The following is a 21,593-nucleotide window of genomic DNA, read 5'->3' as shown; positions in this document are numbered from 1 at the left end:
TCCCATAAATGCATACTCCTCATAAAGGTGGCACCATTTAAAAGAAAAACAGACTTTACAATGGTGCAAGAGTTATTAACAAGAAGCATCGTTCAGCAGAGAAATAATCTACTAAACACAGACTGCCTTAATTCTGGATTATAATTAAGCTTTTACAATTCATTGAGTCAAGTGGAGTTAATATTTTCAGCTGTTCATCACATCAGAAACATTGGAAAATTAAAGACCCAGTTTAGCAGACTCAGCATATGTTTAGTTGTTGAACAAAACAGTTTTCCGGGTTATGTAACTCTTTCCGAACCGTCCTGAGGTCAGTAGCACCAGCAGCATTTCTCCCCTGAGACAGCAGATCCTGAGCAGCCAGGGACATGAAGCGTCACTGGTTAATGCTTTGGAAACATTTAATTTATTAACCTCTTAATGAGGACCATAACTCAGGGGATCCTGTCTTCACAGGAAAAAGGAAATGCAGATTGTCCAGATTTAAAAACAAGCTCACGGTCTTTTATGACCTGCTGATGACTTTACAAACCGCCTCCGTGCTCCGAGCACCATCATTAATCTCTGGGTTACATATCTGCCACAGCTGGCAGCCCCGGCCCTGCTGGCAGAGTGACCTCCTCCGGTTACACAACTCTTTTAAATCCATTTTATTTTAATTTATACGTCTGCTTCCCAGCACTGGAGAGGGAGACCTTTCACTCCTACGACAATTATTATGTGTCATTGAGAGTTTCTTTAGTTTGAAGTCTTGCCATGAAGTTGCCGCTGCAAAATTTTCTGTTTATAAATTTAAAGTTAAACGAAGCTAAAGAAGGTAAAATTCTTGAAACTCCAACTACAGTATTGACAGCAGATTTTTTTTAATATTTATCATCACAATCAGTCATCACAAGCAACTCAACTTACATCTTGGAGGTTTTTTTTGTTTTGTTTTGTTTTTTTCACGATCAAAGCTTTTTTAAATGTTAGCTTCAACTTTTTCTCCTTTTTTACTTTTTTCTTTTTTTATGATCAAAACTTTTTAAAATGTCAGCTTAAACTTTTTTTCTTTTTACTTTTTTTTACGATCAAAACTTTTTACAATGTTAGCTTAAACTTTTTTTTCTTTTTACTTTTTTATGATCAAAGCTTTTTTAAATGTTAGCATGAACTTTTTTCTTTTTACTTTTTTTATGATCAAAGCTTTTTTAAATGTTAGCATAAACTTTTTTTCTTTTTACTTTTTTTTCTATTTTCTTACGATCAAAGCTTTTTTAAATGTTAGCTTAAACTTTTTTATTTTATTTTTTTTCTTTTTCTTTTTTTTCTTTTTTACATTTTTGCCCATAAAGACTAAACAAAGAATAATACAGAATTTATTAAGCACTATAGAAACTGCAGTGAGTGCATACTTAAAGCTTTCCACTTGTCTTGATTTTGGCGCCCCCTGTGGACAAAGTGTTCCCTCTTATTTCAGCTGGTCTTTTCCTGGATGCCTACTTTTATGACACATCAAACCTCCTCCTTATTTTTTATTTCATTTTCCAGATAATCAAACGACCACTCATCACTTCTTCACATCATTCATCAGTGGTGGATCTTCATGCTAACTGGCTATCACAACACATATGATTAATTGAGGATCAGGTTTTTCAACTCTTGCGTGAACACATTACAGTTGACTCTATCACTCATTGAGAATGTTTGCTGTTCAAAATGTAAACAAAGACTTTTCTTAAGCTGCTCTGACACCTTTACCCTCCCAGAGGTTACAGGAAATAAAAATATCAACATAAGTGTTAAAAATCTTGTTTTCGATGCTCTTGTGCATGACTGCTGATTCAATCTGTTTTACAACTGACTGAAAACTCTTCATAGGAGCTTTAATGCAGATTACTGAGCTAAAAAAAAAAAAAAAACAGAGACTGAATAAAAGAAACATCATATTTGTGATGTTTTTGTTTGTGAAATAGATGAACACACCGACTAACTGAATGCCAGCTTAACTCTTACATATAAGTATACACTGGAGGCATTGTTAATACTCTGTGGATCAGGATTTAAAACCTCAGGCAACCTCTGCAGCTGAGTTCGCGTTATCCCAGGGTGAACTCTAATCGTCAGCTTTTTATTGTTGACAAAAAGAAACCAGAATTAAAAAAAAGAGGGCGGGCCGGTTGGGACTTTGATTTTAAGGATTACATCGAAACATGACAGGACAAAAAAAACACTTCAAAGATTGAAACAAACCTTAACCACAACTGGAGATACACTGATAAAGGAAAGTGGACAATAAGAAACATGTTTTTGATGAAGGATTTACTGTATCTTTCATTGTTGGGGTCAACATAGAAGTCTACATCCTTTGTGCTCTTCAATGACAATTTTTTTTTTTTTTCCAGTTTTGTCATGTTTGATATGACACAAGGGCTTCAGATCCATTAAGGGAAGTCAGATTCTTGCAGTTCATTCTAAGTCCATGAGAAGAAAAGGAAAAGTTACTAATAAAAGCACAACAACAGAGTCAAACTGGAGGTGAAAACAGAAGAAAAAACATGGGGAACAAACTTTCAGAGGAGGAGTGGGGTTATTGAAACAAGCTGGCGAAGAAACGCAGAAAGATAAACACTTAACACATCATAGAGGGGATATCTGGGACACATAAGACTACTCAGGAATAGGTGAAAATAACATGAAAAGGGAACAAAATGACAACGCTAAGAAAAAAACAACAAAGAAAGTGTGTCAGCTAAAATGCCAAAGAGGATCACAGCCACTGACAAATCTGGATGGGTTTTTTTTTTTTTTAAGATTAAAGTCAAGGCCCAGCCTTTTTTCCCTCAGAATTCTTACAATCAGATATTAATAACTGAATTCTGAAATTAGTCTCAAAATTCTAACTTTACACCAAGTGGCAACCCCCAGGCTAAACCTACATAGCCAGTGGGAAGTGTTAAAAACTGCAGTTCTTCAAGTGTCCACTTGGCGTTGACTGCAAAAGAACAGAAAGGCACATACACACCCATTCAAAACAGCAAAAATAATAACTGTTTACAGCCTGGTTCAAAAAACACTTCAGGTATGAAATTTTTCACAAGTTGTTATTTTCAAAAATGTTAAACTTTAAAGTTTTTCCCATATAAAGGCATAGCTGAGTTGACTGGCAGGTGGACCCCTTAAAGGTGCTAGCAAGCAGTTTTGTCTTTTTGTCAAAAGTGACATACAACACAAGCAAGAATTCAGTAGACAGAAAGAAAAACCTTGGCTAGTGCGGCAAAGTGCTACACTGCAAGAAACCAAATTCATATCAAGTGTTTTTTTGTCTTATTTTAGTACAAACTGTCCTATTATGCTTGACATGAGCCACATTTACCAACCAGTCCAGAAAAATGTCTTGTTTCAAGTTGTTTTAAGACAAAAATGAGGTCTGAATTGCTTGTATCAAGTAAAAAATCTGCCAATCGAACAAGAAACTTTTGCTCAAAAAATTGTTCAAAACAAGAAAAAATGTCTTAAAACAAGTAACTTTTCTCTCAATCCATTTGCAGATTTTTTTACTTGTTACAAGCAATTCAGACCTAAATTTTTGTCTTTAAATAACTTGAAAGAAGATATTTTCCTGGACTGGTTAGTTGAACATGGCTCATATTGAGTATAATAAGTCAATTTTTACTTAAAATCAGTAAAAAAAAAAAACACTTGATGACATTTCATTTTTTTGCTGTGTACGATTTATTTAGCAGCAGATGCTGCAATTAAGTGCCAAAAGAATTCTGATTTTTCCTATCCTTATAAAGTTAATGTGTCAATAACTGACCACAACTAACTGCTGCGACAATATACTGTAGTTCAGCCTTTTACAACATGCAATGATCAGTGCTAAATATTCACTAAGAGCTGGGACTTTTTGACTCATTCTACCCCTGAGGACAAAAAGGAGATGGTTCCCTGAACAGATGAGTCTTCAGACATCTCTTAAAGTAGAAAGGGACTCTGGGAATCATATGGAGTTTGGTAATTCATTCCATCATTTGGGCACAGCAGAGCAGAAGAGTCTGGCTAGAGATTTAGAGCCACACTGGGCTGGGAGCACCAGGTAGGAAGGAGACGTTCTTGTCAATGTTTTGTAAGCCAGAAGAAGAGCTTTGAATTTGATTCAAGCAGCTTGAAGCCAGTGAAAAGAGATTAACAGCGGGGTGACGTGCTTTTTTAAAGGCTGTCAAATAGGCTTAAGTCCCGCCTCTTTACCACATCCTAACTCAAACAAAGTTGGATTGAGTCAAGCTTTTAGAATATGGCACCTGCCTGTGAAAGGTTTGAAATTTCTGTAACAGAAACAATTAGGTGATGTCACAAAGTCTATGTCTATTAAATAATTCATTCATTCATTCATTCATTCATTATACAGTCTATGCTTCAAAGTCCAACATTTGAAAAATGCAAATTATCATTTTTCTACCCACATTTTTTTTCAATGGCCCTTATTCCATTTCAACAAAAATAGATGTCAATGAGTAAGAAAAAAGTACATTAAAGACATTACTGATGTGATATAATCTAGCATCAGATACATCCAAAGAATCAGTGACACAGTCAATCCTCCCTCCTTATTTCATGAACTATAATATTTGTACTTAATATAAAAGTTAACTTCAATCGGCTATTGAAAACCTTCTCTTTCTCAGTCAGTATTTTACATTATTGTGTGCTTTAAAGGTGATATTAAATGTGGCTGGTGGAGTCTCCTTATCTTAACATCTGTATCTCATATCATCAACTCAGTCTGGAATATGACCTCAATGTACGTATGTCAACACTATTCATGCAGCACAGTTTGTGCCGGTCAGTTATTGAGGGGAGTTATATAAGTGGCCTGGCCTTCCAGTGAGAATTTTCCATTTAAATGAACGATGCAAATTTCTGACACACAAGCACCAAAAAGCCTCACAGCTCTCAAGTTAAAGCAGCAAAGGAGTCATCTCTGGATTTATCTGTAACTGGTTTATCAAAAGTGAAACATGTTTTATGACTCATGTAGTTCATTGTTTGCTACTTTGAGCTACTTAAGAGATAAAAGATTTTGTGGTTTTAAAACAAGTATTGTTTGAGATATGAAGGGACAAAAGGAAGCAGCTGCAACCATTGTCTGATCAGTGACACAAGCACAAAACAAAAAGACCTTAAATGGGGTTTGTATGTATTCAAACGACGGCTTTATGCTCCTGCTGCTGAGAATCCAGAGTGAGTCACGCTCTGTTTGCTTCTGGGTTACTGTTTTGAATAGCATGGGCTGGTTAGCCTAGTTCCTTTTGTTGATACTACATCCAGAAACCAAGTTATTTAAATCATTACATCACAGCGCAAATTTTCCAAACTCATTTCCTTAATAAAATATTGAGGCTTAGAAACCCTCGTATACTTCCCAGGGAGCTCAGGGTTTACCGAGCATCCCCTGAACCTGTGATAAGCGCTATAATGTGATGTTTCTGGGATGACTTTACATCCCGTCATGGGATTTAAATTATGATAACCGGGGAAACAAAGAGCGTATTCTGCAGCAAGAATGTGAGGCTCTGATTAGTAACGAGAGCGCACATGCTTTCTGCGTAGCTCCACATGAGACGAGCCGTGTGGTTTCACGTGCGCTCGGGAGACAAACTGAGAGTGTTTGTGTTTTCTTATGACAGGAAGAAAAGGAGAGGTCAGAGACACTGATACGGTCAGTGTCAGATCCAGGCCGCTGACCAGTTTTCCCCTTGTGAATAATGAAAGAGGGCTTCAGTGGTGTTTATCCAGTCCTGGTGAACTCGTTTTCGTTTACACACTTCCTGCTGCACAAGACTTCTTTAGAGATAAAGTCAGGAAACATTAACCTGGAGGAGAAGATAAAAGGAGGAAAACAGGAGTTTCTTCAACAGCATTTGAACGTTTGCTCCAATTACCTGAAATAGCCAGTTTCACTTTGTTTCAGTCTTGGTTGGTTAGCTAAACCATCACTAAAAGAATAATATTGTCCTGTTTAAGGCTGAAAAGAATTATAAATACAATCTTATCCAGGATCGACTTCTCCATCATTCTCTGTCGGAGATCAGGACTGAGGTGATTAATTCATAAACCCAGACATTTCTTTGTCCCTGCTCTTGAACTTCAAAGCTGAGTGCTTGTTTATGTAAGCTTTTCAAAATGTCAGGTACACTCACGTCTTTGATCAGTTCATGCAGGCGACACTGCTTTTATCAGAGCGCAGACAGAGTGAAAGAGAGGAGATTCATGTTTTAGTCATCCGTTCAAGGTAATCTGATCCCAGAAACTGAGAATTATCTGAAAAGAAGGAGTTTTTCCGCTGAGGGAAACTCTTTTTTTTACTTTATTGTGAAAAGTTTTGTAAGATTTAAAGGACTATAGCTGTGCAAGTGACACAAAAGACAGGCACTTTGAAGCTTGAAATTGTCTTTCCGGGAATAGCTACAGCAGTTTTGATGGCTAGTTAGCCAGATGGCTATGTTATAAAAGTGTATGTTTGGCTCAGCAGACCAGACTGTCTGATTTCAGTTCAGCCCGAGTGGTCTTCATAGGCTACAATGAATGGATCCTTCCAAGGATGATGAATTGGGACACAGCTAAATGTGTTTACTAAGAGCCTATTAGTTTACGCCCAGTTTACACAACATAACTTTATCTGAAAACGCATTGAAAAAAATCTGTGTTTACACGGAAATGCTGTGGGACTGGAAACACTGTAGTAAGCATGCCAGGCCTGTAGGTGGTGCTATAACTGTCTTGTCCAGAAACCACTTTTGGGAGATCTCCACCTAAGTACAGTTGAGCTGATCATCTGGTGAATTGGGGAATACTAAGTGCAGAAGTGGAGCAACAGATGCTCATTTTGTATAAAGACAGTCAGCAGATTCAGGAGATTGAGCAGCAAGAGCACAACATGGTAGTCCACGGCGATCACGACGTAACAACTGTACTGTTGTCCTGTTGTATGTGCTCACGCAGAGTGGAGTGTGGCATCAGCGTTTCCACTGAAAACGCCAGCTTACTGTTTACGAGGCAATGGTGTTAGCAATGTTTCAGAAAAATCCCACTCTGGAGCATAGACTGTATAAAACATGGACATAGTCTTGCTGTTTCTGAAACGGAAAATGAAGCACATCCTCGTTAGCGGCCATACTGGTAGTGGCAAGGGCTTAGCCTACAGCCATAGGGCGCCTGTTGGTCATGTGACCCTCAGCTGTGCCTCTTATTGGGGGAGCTTGCGATTTTAATATCTTCTAAACGGCCAAGTTAGAAAAAAATTCACCCCCCTGTACAGTGGGTGCCGGTAGTAAAATTAGCGACTCAGACAGGAGACGTTTTTTTAACCAGGCTGTAAATAGGTTAATTTCTGCTTTGAAAACTGATTTTTTTGGCTTGGTGTGTATGTGACTTCTGGTACTTCCGGAGCCAGCCTCAAGCGAACACTTGAGAAACAGCAGATTTTAGCACTTCTGCATTGTCTCATATCCTTAGACCGGAGGTTGCTGCTTGCTCTGAAGGCCGTTTTCAAAAGTTTGTGTTTTAGGTCGGCTGAAACAGTTTCCATGTAAACGCAAGGCTGAAACGCAACAAAACTTTTGTGTTTCACTCTAAAACAGTTGTTGTGTAAGCGGTCCCTAAGTCACATATCTGGTCCTGATGCAGGAACACGGAGAGTAGGAAGAAGGAGAGTAATAAAGCCGGGGGCCATATTGGAAAATGACATTTTTCTAAACCTAATGTTGCCCCTTGAAGTAGACATAGCATTGACTATGTCCTCCCTCCGATGCAGTATATTGGCACGCCGGCCATACTGGTAGTTGCAATTCAAGGAGAAATGAACTTGTGAGTTTTCTGAGTAAATTCACAAATGTTTAATTCATTTTTGTTTTGTTATCGTTTTTAAAACCAATCTATATAGAAAATGTTCAAACTGTAGTGTAAGTATAAGTGAAAATCAATGCTACCACCAATATGCCGGCAACATTGATGGATGACCCGGCAACATAACATCCTCTTACATTCAGTAAACATCTGTAGTGGTGATGGGTGCCAACCTCTCAAGACGCTGAAGGGCTTTGTCTGCTGAAACAACCCATGCAGTTTAGAAATGATTATATAAATCAAGAATTATTAAGTATCGTCAACTGAAAAAGTTAAATTCATACTATAAGTTGTGTAAATAGTAAAAGGTAACTCTGTAGGCCTCCTAAGATAATAGCAAATATTATCTCAAGATGCTCACCAAAGCATGAGCAGATCTAGACTTTCTAATGTTTGAGTTTGCTTCCCTGATGGACGGATTCACAAATTAAGCAGTAATTTTGAGATTAACTCTAATTGACATTACATAAAACTGGACAAACAATAGTTATTCAATCCTCCCTCTGTTCTTGGTTAAACTGTGATTTCTTTGTGCCTAATTTTTCGGTGACCTCAGTGTTGACTGGCTCCTCTCCAAACGATGACAGCAAACCAGTGTCGCCACAACAAACAGGCGATGCTCCTGTTACATAACCCAAAACCACAACTCTATTCATCAAGTTTTCATTATTAGGTTAAAAAGTTAAGATATATTTAATGACTCAGAGACAAAGCGTAGGGTCTGTCCCAAAAATAAAACCAAGAGAGAGTATTATTGTTATCAGAAAACTGAATTATCTGTTTCAAAATAAAAGCATCCGCCAGATTTTATCTCATTCCTTTGTGTTTGTAACAATGTGGATGCTCCATGTTTTCCAGGTGTCAAAAGAAACAATTCAGGATGAAATAATCACTGTTTGGTTGAACTAGTCACAGCTTCATGTACAATAAGACCTTTGTCGAGACATCGCAACATTGCTCCACAACAAGACGTTTAGACACAAATTCTTTGCGAGCTGAGGCCCCGTCAGACAGAATTAATATTTTACTATGATATAAATCTATGTCTACAAAAGTAGGTAGAGTGATCCAGCTCTTAATAAATCCACAGACAGCTCAAAATGTTATTTCTGTTGAATTAATCAGTCTTTGCAACACTACACAGCCAGAAATAGTTACTCCACCCAGCAGGATTTGGCTAAAACCTCCTCAAACAGTCCCAAAATCTCTCTGAGCAACGGGCGGTGCTGGTGCTGGTGGACGTGTTTTTTTCCCACTAATCCTTGTTTTCTGCACTTGTCTCTGCATGTGATGTATGGATTATTTAATGTTTGTTTGGGTACGTTTCTAAACTTGTATTCTGGGTACAGCAGCCAAAAACAGGCGGTCCTCCCACTGCGGCTGCACCTGCAGGTCACAGCCCGTCTCCCCCGCCGGCTCCGCTCCTCTCTCTGTTACATAACCAACTCCTCCACTGGACGACGGAGAGGAGAGCAGTCAAAATACATGAGACTCAAAGCTTCTCCCAGGGGAAATTATCTAATAAATAGAAAGACTTTAAACCCAAAATTGGACTTACATCCCTTCCCAGGCCTGTGAAGATGTAATGAAAGGATGTGCTGGAGTACTGGAGGAACAACTGAAAAACAAATCGCTTTCAGTGCTACAAAGGAATCACTTTCTGTGCTTTTATGCTCACATTTAGAGCAGTTTTATTTTTACGCGTTATGCAACATTAAGCCTGACTAACGCTAAGTCATTCCTGCTCAAAATGTAAAGTTTTTCATATGTTCAGGAAGATACTGCTGAGGTTTTTAGTTGTTATGCTGAAAACTACATTGTAAATAATTTAAAATACATGTTTTCCTCTTTTCTGCTTCTTTAAAAGTTAGATTTATCTATGTTTATTCTGAGAAGTCAGAGCCAAGTGTTACATGTTAATGCTTGATGAAAAATCTTAAAATAAGAACGACCCTTTCGCTTTTATTTCTCCCCACTTCATGGCTGTAACAAAAAGGGATGTTAATGGATGATCCAGATATTAAAGTAAGATGCAGCTGGTGAGTAAAGTGATGGATAAATTAATGTTTGTTCCTTTCAACACAGTGAAAATTCACCGGTTCCAGCCCCTTCAAGTATTGGGTATTAGTTCCAATATAGACTGAAAACGATGTTAAATTATACTCGTATGGGATCAGATCAGTATAGGTATCAGCTGGTATCAGACTTGAAAAGTTTGATCAGTTTGTTTGGTTCATTTTTTGGTCATGGACACCAAACTGTTTGTGTCTTCAGTGATATTTTTACTACATGTAACCATGGCTGCATTGTTTACATGTGAACTCAGCTGTTAGCAGCCTGTAGCATGTTCATGCCAACTGGTGCAAGGACTGATGTTTCTCCACAAGGTGAGGAGAAGGAGGTGAGGAAGACGTGCTGGTTCTCAGGTGTGAGCTAAGAAGTGACGACATGGACCTGTCCTTCCATCCATCGTTATAGGGAACTTAAGATCTATCTCCAATAAGATGGATGAGCTAGCCGTGCTAACCCAGCAACAGAGGGCTATTCACAGACATGGCTAACAGAGCTAACATCAGACACCAAGAAGAAGAGCTTCAGCTGCTGTGAGCAGACAGGATCTAGGAGACAGAGACTGAACAGACTGCTGAAGAAGCTCAGTCCTGGACCCTGTGGAGGTGGAGGCTGGCTGAACAGGAGAATGATGGACAAGCTGTCAGCATCTGTTTGCTTATGGACCTTTTTGCACTTTCTATCCACTTTCTTACTTTTGTTTTCTTGATTTGTGACTCTTGTTGAATTCCCCCCTGGGGATAAACAAAGCATTTTCTAATGTACTGTATTCTATCTTAAATCGGACTCCAGAGTGTTGTCAAAGGGAAGTAAGATATAAAGATGTAAAGACAAAGATGTGAAGAGGTTCATCTCTGTCAGTTTGTATGTCTAATACAAAACACAATGCTTGAAATCTCTTTCCAAAAGGGAAAAAGTTGAAAACAGATACTGGATAGCTGTGATTTCCAGGCCTTCCAGGAAGCACTACATATAAAAATAAACATGACTCTGTGGTGGAAGTCACTGCATGCCACTGTAGTTTGTCACTGCAGGTTAAAGAGGAAACCAAATATAATCATGATCCAGCAATGTTGGTCACTTCTTAAGATAGACTGAGGTGATGTGGAGAACTTTCCTGTGGTCTGACAAATCTGAATTTGAAAACCAATGTTTTTTGTGGACTCGTTCTTTGGCCAAGACTTCACTGTGTGAAGACTGCACAATGAAACTCCCACTCATAAAGACCCACAATTATGTAGATCTGCAGACTATTTGTGACAGTGCTTGTCAAGAAAGGGAAGTATTAGCACCATTTTGCTCATAGCATTGAAATTCTGGCAACTTTACACCAAGTTTACTGAGAACCAGAAGTCTTTTCTCTGAAACGGACCTCAAGACGTAGTGAAAGCGAAAGTAAAACCAATCTGAAAGTAGACTGAGGAATGGCTGTGGGAAATTTTTCAACTTCATTACTTCCTTTATCTCTGAGTAACTTGTCATCACTGTGTAATATCTGTGTTTGTTCTCACACACAGTCTCTCACACACACAGATATTACGTAAATGTTCCAGTCATGTTCCTGCTCAGTGATTCGTCATCACTTCAGGCCTGCACCTGCTCCCTGTTACTCTTCTTCTGAGCTTTTCCCTCAGACGCAATCATGGCTGAGCAGCTCATTAATATTAAACTCCAGGATGACGTAATCATCCTCTGATAAACTCTCTGATGTCCAGCTGCAGTGATGTCATCTAATGCCTCGCGGACATGGAGCTGCGCAGTTGGATTAAGACCGTCTGTGTGGTGACGCAGCACTTACGGTTTCAGTTTGATGAGAAGATATCTCACAAACATCTTCAGATAACATCTCCACATCAGTACTAAACCTGTCTGCTGGGAATGTGTGCGTAGCATTCATCAAACTAAAGTCTGTAAACTTGTACAGTCAGTCTGCATTGTTATGTAAAAACATGAAAGCCTGCAGCTAAAAACAAGGCCGAAAAAACTCTGAAATCCATGCTCTATGCTCTCTTTGTCATTTTCATGATAAGTTTTTTACAATTTTCTGATATTTGATGTCCAAATAGATAGAATAGAATAAAAGATACTTTTTTTTATCCCCAGGGGAATATTCAGTAAGAGTCACGGCAGCAATCAAGAAAACAAAAGTAAGAAAGTGTATAGAAAGTGCAAAAAGCTCCATAAGAAAATAGATGATGACAGCTTGTCCATCATTGTCCAGTTCAGCCAGCCTCCACCTCCACAGGGTCCAGGACTGAGCTTCTTCAGCAGTCTGTTCAGTCTCTGTCTCCTGGATCCTGTCTGTTCACAGCAGGTGAAGTTCTTCCAATGTGGTGTTGGTGTCTGATGTTAGCTCCGTTAGCCATGTCTGTGAATAGCATGATGCTACTCTGCCTTCTGGTATTTCCCCTGTTGCTGGGTTAGCACAGCTAGCTTGTCCATCTTATTAGAGATAGATCTTGTGTTCCCAATAACGATGGATGGAAGAACAGGTCGATGTCATCACTTCTTAGCTCACACCTGAGAACCAGCACGTCGTCCTCACCTCCTTCTCCTGATGGGGAAACATCAGGCCTTGCACCAGTTAGCATTGACATGCTACAGGCTGCTAACAGCTGATTTCACATGTAAACAATGCAGCCATAGTTACATGTAAGATCTTCAGACAAACACAGGAGAAAAAGTAGTAAAATTATCACTGAAGCCACAAAAAGTTTGGTGTCCATGACCAACAAATGAGCCATACAAAGTAATGATCCACTCCAAATACAAAGATTATGAAAAAGAGACGAAAAATAACAAGAAATGGACAAAAGAAGACAGAGCTGCTGCAACAGGCAGCCATAACCAACAGGGTGACGACTGGCAAATGATGGACGATAATGAAAACAAACATTATTTGCAGGCTTACTTTGAAATTCTCCACCTTTTTTTAATATTGTTGATGTTTAATAGTTAAATAACCTAATATTTTCTTTCCTTCCATTTTTAATTTCTAACTTTTTCAATAAAATTAAAGGACTACCCCTGATGAGAATATTGCTAGATTAGATCTTTGTAGCCTTATGAGAGTATGACAATGGTAGAGGTGGATCACATTCAGCTTTATGGTTATAAAAAAAATCTTCACATTAAAACTATAAAAACTAGAGACTGATGCACAGAACGACTGAGAAAAGAGGTCAAACAACGTCAGTCAAGCAGGAGATGTGAGTCATCTGTGTTGAAGTTCACACCCATCTACGCAAATATAAACACTCCAACTTTCACTGCTACATTCCTGCCGCATACCATAATACATACCTAACACACACACACTTAACAATAGTGTTACTGTCACATTGTGGTTGATGATTTTTTGCACAACACTGGGATTAGTATTCTCTGCATTCTGCTTTGATAACTTACGGGTACTTCCATTTTTACATCATCATGGAGACTTGGGCTGATGTCATCTGAACCACTTTATATATGAGTATAAAATGTTCATGGTCCCTGGATGATGAACCATACCTATGACGGTATTCTAATTCTACTCTTGTGCTATAAAATTTAAGTTGCGATGTTGACATTTTGACAGAAGTTTGAAACCTTCAAAAGCTGTAACAAATATTCATCGTCCAAAGAGGATGACTCAGCATAACTTCCATCTCTGACTCGGCCATAGTGCAACAAGACTTGACCTTTACATCAACTGTACTTGTCTGAGCAGTGACAAACATTGTTTTTAAGATGCTAACACAGTGAAATAGGATGAACCTGGTTGTTACAACTATTAAGCAGCAAGCTAGCATCGTACATACTTTAATGGTTTTCAGAGGAAACATCCGGATGCCTTTTTGAGTGTTCTCCAACTTCAGCAGCAATAAGAGCTTTTAATTTTTGACTCTGGGTAATATATTTCAAAACTTAAACTTGCCTTAAACTTTGGTGTGAACGTTTATATCTCCAGGGGATGAACCCCAACAATTTAAAGGATGCTTTCCTTTAGAAAGGATAATCTGAAATGTATTACTAGTCTTCTTACTTCTGTCCGCGCTTGTAAGGCTCCATTTACACAACAACGCTTCATCCGAAAACGCTAAAAGGCAGTGAAAAAAATCTGTGTTGACACGGAAACGCAGAGGGACTGAAAACGCTGTAGTAAGCATGCCAGGCCTGTAGGTGGTGCTATAACTGTCTTGTCCAGAAGCAGATTTTGGAAGATCTCCACCAAAGTAGAGTTGGGCCGATCATCTGGTGTATTGGGGAATACTAAGAGCAGAAGAGGAGCAACAGATGCACATTTTGTGTAAAGACAGTCAGCAGATTCAACAGACTGAGCAACACAAGCACAACACGGTAGTCCATGATGAGCGTAACAATGGTACTGTTTCCACTGAAAACGTCGGCTTACTGTTTACACAGCAACGGTTCAGAAAAGATCCCACTCTGGAGGCCATTTTCAAAAGTTTGCATTTTAGGTTAGCTGTGTTAACAAAAACTTTTCATCAAAACTTTTGCATTTCACCCTCAAACTGTTGTTGTGTAAACGGCCCCTAAGATGCTTAATTATGATTGGTCCAGATCCCTAGACAACCCTGGGACCACAGCTATTAACTTTCATCCAAATGAGCAAAACCAGAGCCAATCTGATCACATCATGTGAAATCAATCTGTGAAAAGTAGAGTTTAGCTTCTGCTTGTTGACATCACATACTGTACGGTGAAGTAAAACTGTTAGCTCCTTGGGTTTCAGTTGTTAACCAATTGTTAGTTTCAGTAAGCATGCTATTACAGCAGGCTAACCGATATTGGATATTTTCACAGGTCACTGGTTGTTATAAATTAACTTAAACCAACGGTATTGGTGATTTTAAGCATGCTATCCAGTATGTGAAGATAAATTTTGTTTGTAGATGTTAGCATTCAGTTCATAGCACACAGCGTTCAGCCTCAAAACGCTCATAGCATGGCTTAAGACTCTTAGGATATACATTATTTATCATGACATATACCCCTGTAATCGTTATTTGCTGTTATCTCGAGCTGCCGCTTAAAGTAGAGGAAATGAAATAATCCTGCGATTTCTGTGAAAGCTTTCATTTACTCACTTTAAGTATCGCTTCCCCCGCTCACACACTCCCATTCACATCTTTCCCAGTATCTAACCCCATCCCCTGTAATCCTCCCCAGTTTAGCTCAGCCGTTAGGTAAGACTACGAGAGGTGTTGTGTAACTTAGCACAAAGCATTCGACATTCAGACTCATTCTGCTCACTGGCCTGCACTCGTTTGTGTGTCATAGACGCATGGCTGCACAAACACACACGCATACACAGCTCTTCTTATACAATGAGCTGACATCAAGGAATTGGCAGATAATGACATTTTTAATGGAAAGATTAGGAGTGAGGGTATCAGGAAGCTGTGACATTAACGCTCTGACCTTTAAGAGTGATGTAATGCATCTTGCAACTTTTTTCTTTTTTTTTTTTGACGCAGAGGACTTCTGATAATTACATGCAAGCGAGCGGGGATGAGCGGGCTATTTTTACATGTTATTTTTTCCATCCCGCTCTGTCCTTGAGGCGAGACTGGCCAGATGCCCTACTAGCCCAAGCAAAAGTGCGGTGTCCTCATTAGTGGCAGAAAGGAATCTGTCACATTTTGCAGAGCAGTGGGACAGGCGGCCTTAACTTTCCTTCCTCGTGTCCCTCAGTACATTTAGTTTCACTTTTTAGAGTCCAAAGTGGGTCACTTTCTTTCCCATAAGTCTGCTCTCACTTATTTAGACTCAGCTGCAGTTTCAACTTATTTTCCTGGAGATGATTTCTACAAGATTTTTTCTTTCAGGGAATCCTGAGTGTGATATTAAGCTGTATCTTAACATAATTAGGTCGTCACGCTCCAGAGATGAAAGGCTGGAAACAAGCTGTCAAGTGTTAGGAAAGCATTTATCTTGTCTGCCACCTTTTGAAGTGTACGTTTCAAGAGCCTGAGGGTCTGCCTGTAAGTGAGGCAGTGTTGACATGAGGAGAAAACGTAAAGTATCTCATGACTGTTGGTAAACATAAACGTCTCCTTTCACTTTGTGGATTTACCAAAAAGAAGGTCTGTTTAATAAAGAGTTTCTTGTTTCTTTACAGTTTCCTTCACTTAAAACAAAAAGTAGCTTATTTAAAAAATGTTCTCAATTTTGTATTAAATGTAGAGTCACTGTTTGCCTGTTGTAAACATGAGTGTTAAACTTCTTTTAGAAAGTAGCACAACTTCAGGTATCGGGACTTAAAGTGAGAAAAAGTTTGTTAAACTGATGTGGATAATATCAGAAATGTATTCAGTTAGCATGCTTAATATTTAGCAAAGGCTACCTGTATTTTCTCAAAGCTGCTAAAAAGAACTTTGTTTGCATTGATTTTGGCTCCCCCTGTGTCCATATGTAGCTCTACACCTTATTGCTAATCCAGTCTTGACCACAGACTGTAAAAAAAATGGACGTCCACTTGCTCGGCTCAAAGTGAAGTCTCTACAAAAACTGCTCCCCCTGGTGGCTGGCTGCAGTATAGGTTTAAAAATCCAGCTTTCCAGTCATTCCAGATGGGCTGTGGTCAACTCTAAAAAATTAATACACCTCGTAGAAATGTTTCTCAAGCCCGATTGTTGTGGTGATTTGAAGATACCAAACAAGGTTTTACGTAACTACACAGACTTTGGCTGCAATTGCTGCCAATGGCTGCGCCTGTGACAGGAGTATTTTGGCTTCAAAATCGTACAATGATAAATGGCGGAGCCACACCATCCACTCTATATACAGTCTATGGTCTTGACCCATACATGCTAAAGTGGTTATTGGCATAAAAAAAAACTAACCTTTCTTTCTTTCAGTGGTTAAACTCTCCCTTGATTGTGGATACATGTGGTTAAAAACATAAAGCTGGGCTGTTTCCCATCACGATGGTTTTGGACAATAAAAGTAATTGTGTCAAAAATGTTTTCCAGTTGCTGGAGGTCTTTTTTTGCCTTCAATGGTCAGAAAGAGGCACTGGTATCAATTTCAGTCTGTTTCTCAACTATTTCAAAACTCCTCACAGGAGCTTTGATACAAACTTGGTTCAATAGGAACTAGGGATAGACCGATTATCGGCCGGGCCGATTATAGGGGCCAATATTTGGTGTTTTGGGGCATTTTGTCATCTGCCTTTTTTTTAAAAACCGAAGACCGATAATACTAATGTCAATGGAAAATCCCATTGGCGGGCTAACGCAATTAGCATCGTGACTATCTTACTGTCTATGAGCTTATCTTAACTTCCACAGACACAAAAATCACTCCCCTTATCAATACCCACAGGAATATGTTTTTCTGCCTCTTAAAAAATGATAAGAAATGTTTTAAACTGAAGACATTCGGGAGATGCTTGATGATGCTTCTCTGCTCAGAGTTTCTTCCTGTCTACACTATGGAGGCCCTAGATCAAACATTTGATTTTGTCAAAACATTATAAATCAGTCATGTCAAACCAAACAGAAAAATAATTCAACTGCTTTACATGCCTGTAAAAGGCAGCATAAACTCAATTCTGTCCAGTTTTATTGCAGTTACATTGAAATTTTGGGAAACTTAATTTACCGTAGAAAACTTTAGCTGTTTATTTTATTGAGTTTTCATTTAACTTTATAAAACATGCTGCTGAGCTTGGCAGATGTTTTATAAACATATGCTTGAAGGCATCTCAATGCAGTTAAGTGTTGGAGTTTGTATTGTTCAAAATTTTTACGCCAGTATTTTCACTTTGATTGCAAATGAATATCAGCTTCGAATATCAGTTATCGGCCTCCTTGCCTACTAATAATTAGTATCCGTATCGGCCCCAAAAATCCATATCCGTCTATCTCCAAGTATCCTCAGAGATTTACCCTCATGGGAATGTGATTATCTACCCCAAGGTTTATGGCAATCCATTCAGTAGTTTCTGGTACTTTTTCCTGAGAAGCTGAAACAACATTTCTGTGGGTAATCCTCGAGACAGAAGCCAGATAGTCTAAAAGAACAGTGTCGTATATCCTCTGGGAACTATACGCAAGATTTACAGGTAATCAATCCATATAGCTCTATTTTCAGTCGTTAAAATTTGTATGTTGTTGAGACACCAACGAGCAACCCAGACTCTGGATATATGAAGCCAGTGCTTAAGTGCAAAAAACTGCAGTTCCTCTAACGTCCACTAGAGGCTTGTAACAGAAACACTAGAAACCACATACATACTAAACAAAACATGGTAATTTTTACCACATTAATAAACATGTTAACAACCTGGGTATACATTTCTAAATCCTCTTCAAGGTCATTTTTTTATGACTCATTATTTTCAAAGTTACAAAACTCACAAGTTTTGCCCATATAAGGGCCTGGCAGAGTAGACTGACAGGTGGGCACCGTGTAGCTGTCAAAGAGACCAAAGGTATGCCTCTTTACCTCATCCTAACTCAAACAAAGCCTTTCCTTTACAATTCCTTATGGCAATTGGCTTTAAATCACTGTAACAGTAAGAAATGAGTGTCATGATCATAAATAACATTTAGGTTCAGCAATTCAAAAAATAGCCCAAGGTAAAGAAAACTCAACTTAAAATGCCAAAAAGTGCACAAAAATCTACTGTAAAATCTTAAGATGTCTTGATTCCTTTCGTTATACTGAAAGTGCAGTTAAAGTGTGTAAAGGTATTTTCACAGCAGTTATTTTGATTAGTCATAGTAGGAAAAGCACAAGTGTTACCAATTACACAACAGTGACTCTTTTCTATTTCAGTATTCCTGTCAGCCATGACTGTGTTACGGGGAGTCAGCATACACATTCGTAAGACCGTGAGAGCAGCTTAATGGACTTAAACTATCTTTATTTTTAGAAATTACACATATGAATCTCTATTTTTTTCTTACTGTGTAAGAAGGGTGGAATGAAAGAAAACCTCTATTGTAATTTAAGGACATACAAGCGAAACAGAGAAACTAACACGTAATGATTGAGCTTTATGCCAATGCCAAGTGTAACTCACCTTTCCACATTTAGAATCACACGCTTCTTAAGGTGTCTAAAGTAGCGTGGCCTGTTTCTATTTGTGTGGCAGCAGGTGATAAGCCTTTCTATGTCTGGAGTGCATCCTTTAAATCCACCCTTTACCTACTGAGTGACCTCTTAACAGAGACGTACTCATGTGATGCAAACGCAGATTTCTGCAGCTATCAAACAGCTCAACAGAGAAACAGCCTGTGCTTACGATCCGATTTTCATGGGAACCTAACTCCTCAACATTTAAAGTAAAAAAGCAGAGACAACACCTCCACATACATACACAGTGAACAGATCAGACCTGGGGTTAATCAGGTTACAGATAGCAGCAGGTGAGCCGATGCTGTTCACAGACTGACCCACTATGCAGGCTGAGTGATCTCAATCCCTCACCTCCTCTTGGCTCCTCTCGCCTCCTGCTCACAGATTGTTTGTCCTTCTTGTTCAGAAGGTTGACTTAGCAGGAAAGTGGTGGGCAAACACGGGCGTAGATCTGTGAGTGAAGCAGAGAGATGAGAACCTAAGAAGTGTGCAAGTGTTTTGTTACTTTCAGTTTCAGAACTACAGTGAGGGAAAATAAGTATTGAACGCGTCAACTTTTTTCCCATCACATTTATTTCCAAAGATGCAATTCAAACAAAATTTCAACCAGACATTGGTATTAACTCAAATAATCTACACATGAAAAGAAATCACAAAATTCAGGTCCATGAATAATGATTATGTGGAATTAAGTGCGATAACACAGGAAAAAAATATTGAACACGCTAACTGAGACTTATCTACCCTCTAGTGAACCCTTTTCTTTAGATCTTTCCACAAATGTTCAATTGGATTTAAGTCAGGTGATTGACTAGGCCATTCTAACAGATTGATTTTCTTTTTCTGAAACCATTAGAGAGTCAACTTTGCCGTGTGCTTTGGATCGTTCTCCTGTTGGAAGGTCCAGCCACGTCTCATCTTCATCATCCTGGTGGATGGCAGCAGATTCATATCAAGACTTTCCCCATACATGGCTCCATTCATTGCTCCGTCAATTATATGAAGTTTGCCAACACCATGAGATGAGAAACAACCCCATGCCATGATGCTTCCACCTCCAAACTTCACTGTTGGTGTCGTTTTTTTTTGGATGATGTGCAGTGCCATTTCTCCTCCAAACATGGTATGTAGTATGACAGCCCGAAAGTTCAAATTTGGTCTCATCTGACCAGACAACATTCTCCCAGTATTCTACAGGCTTGTCAAGATGCTGTTTAGCAAACTTTAAACAAGCTTCAACATGCCTTTTCTTGAGGAATGGAGGCTTGCGGGCTGAGCGTCCATAGAGGCCATGGCAGTGGAGTGCATTGCCGATTGTTTTCTCTGTAACAATTGTACCTGCTGCCTCCAAGTCTTTCTGGAGCACTTTCAGGGTGGTCCTTGGCTCGTTGAGTACTCTTCTGACTATCTTTCTGACTCCCTGGTCAGAAATCTTGCAAGGAGCTCCTGTGCGTGGCCTATTGATGGTAAGGTGGTGCTTCTACCACTTGTGAATAATGGCCCCTTGGTGCTGACTGGAATATTCAGGTGCTTTGATATAAGTCTGTAACCAGTTCCATTCTGATGCTGAGCAACAATCAGGTTGTGAATGTCTTCAGAGAGCTCTTTGCCTTTACCCATCATGAGGTGAGTCCTATTTAACTGCTTGGTGAAAAAATGACCTTTTTTATAGGACCATCAATTTGCTCTAGCCCAGCTGATGTTGGTTTGCACTAATTGGAAGTTCAAGTAATAATTACTGACAGATTTTAGGTGGTATGGAGCATTTCCTTGCCAAAGTATACAACCTTTCAAAGGTGTGTTCAGTACTTTTTTCCTGTGTTATCGTACTTAATTTCACATAATCATGATTTATGGACTTGAATGTCATGATTTCTTTTCATGTGTGGATTATTTGAGTTAATATCAATGTCTGGTAGAAATTTTGTTTGAATTGCATCTTTGGAAATAAATGAAATGAGAAAAAGTTGACGCGTCTAATACTTATTTTCCCCACTGTAGCTGTTTGGCATCAGCAAAGAAGATTTGACAAATTGTTCATCAGTGCAAAACACACTCAACAATACATGTTTCTTACAAAAGTAGCATCGTCTAATAAAGAAATAATAACTTTTTCTTTGTCTCCTTATTCTGAAGGATAATGGAGATGAAAATATTGAGATAGATAAAAGATTTATATAATCCCTAAGGGGATGATACAATATTTGTGAGATAAAACATTTACAGGTTGCTCATTCTGCCTTTACTGATACTGAAATCAAAAGCCTGTGACGCAGATCCCTCCCCTGCTGCTGAACTTCACAGCAAACAAACCTCTCCCACCGGCAGCTAACAAGCATTATTTAAATTTCAAAACCCCCAGAGGTCAAGGAGAGTTTATGGATGCACTCATTTCAATGAGCTGTAAAATAGAGAAGCGGGCTTCCTCTTTAAAACTTCCACTGAGTCATTTTATATCTGCAGCCCTGTGTTGAAACGAAGCAACCTCGCCAACAAACATATTTATTCAGCCTGCTCATCACCTTGAAGAAACACTGCACGAC

The 21,593-nt window shown here is 38.9% G+C and overlaps 1 protein-coding gene across 1 annotated transcript in view; it reads right to left on the bottom strand.

Moving 5' to 3' along the window:
• Nucleotides 1–19,470, bottom strand: part of rbm43 (RNA binding motif protein 43) — a 61,477-nt gene extending 42,007 nt beyond the window's left edge. Inside the window, exon 1 of the mRNA XM_074687129.1 lies at nt 19,402–19,470. The gene's annotated coding sequence lies outside the window, so the exon portion shown is untranslated. The remainder of the gene's footprint in view (nt 1–19,401) is intronic.
• Between the last annotated feature and the right edge of the window lie 2,123 nt (nt 19,471–21,593).

This window comes from Halichoeres trimaculatus, unplaced genomic scaffold (genome assembly GCF_033239565.1).
Source record: "Halichoeres trimaculatus isolate MK-OKI-2021-1 unplaced genomic scaffold, fHalTri1.1 fHalTri1_scaffold_14, whole genome shotgun sequence".
Lineage (NCBI taxonomy): Eukaryota > Metazoa > Chordata > Actinopteri > Labriformes > Labridae > Halichoeres > Halichoeres trimaculatus.
The sequence above is the reverse complement of the archived record's forward strand: the minus strand, read 5'-3'. Positions and strand labels throughout refer to the sequence as shown.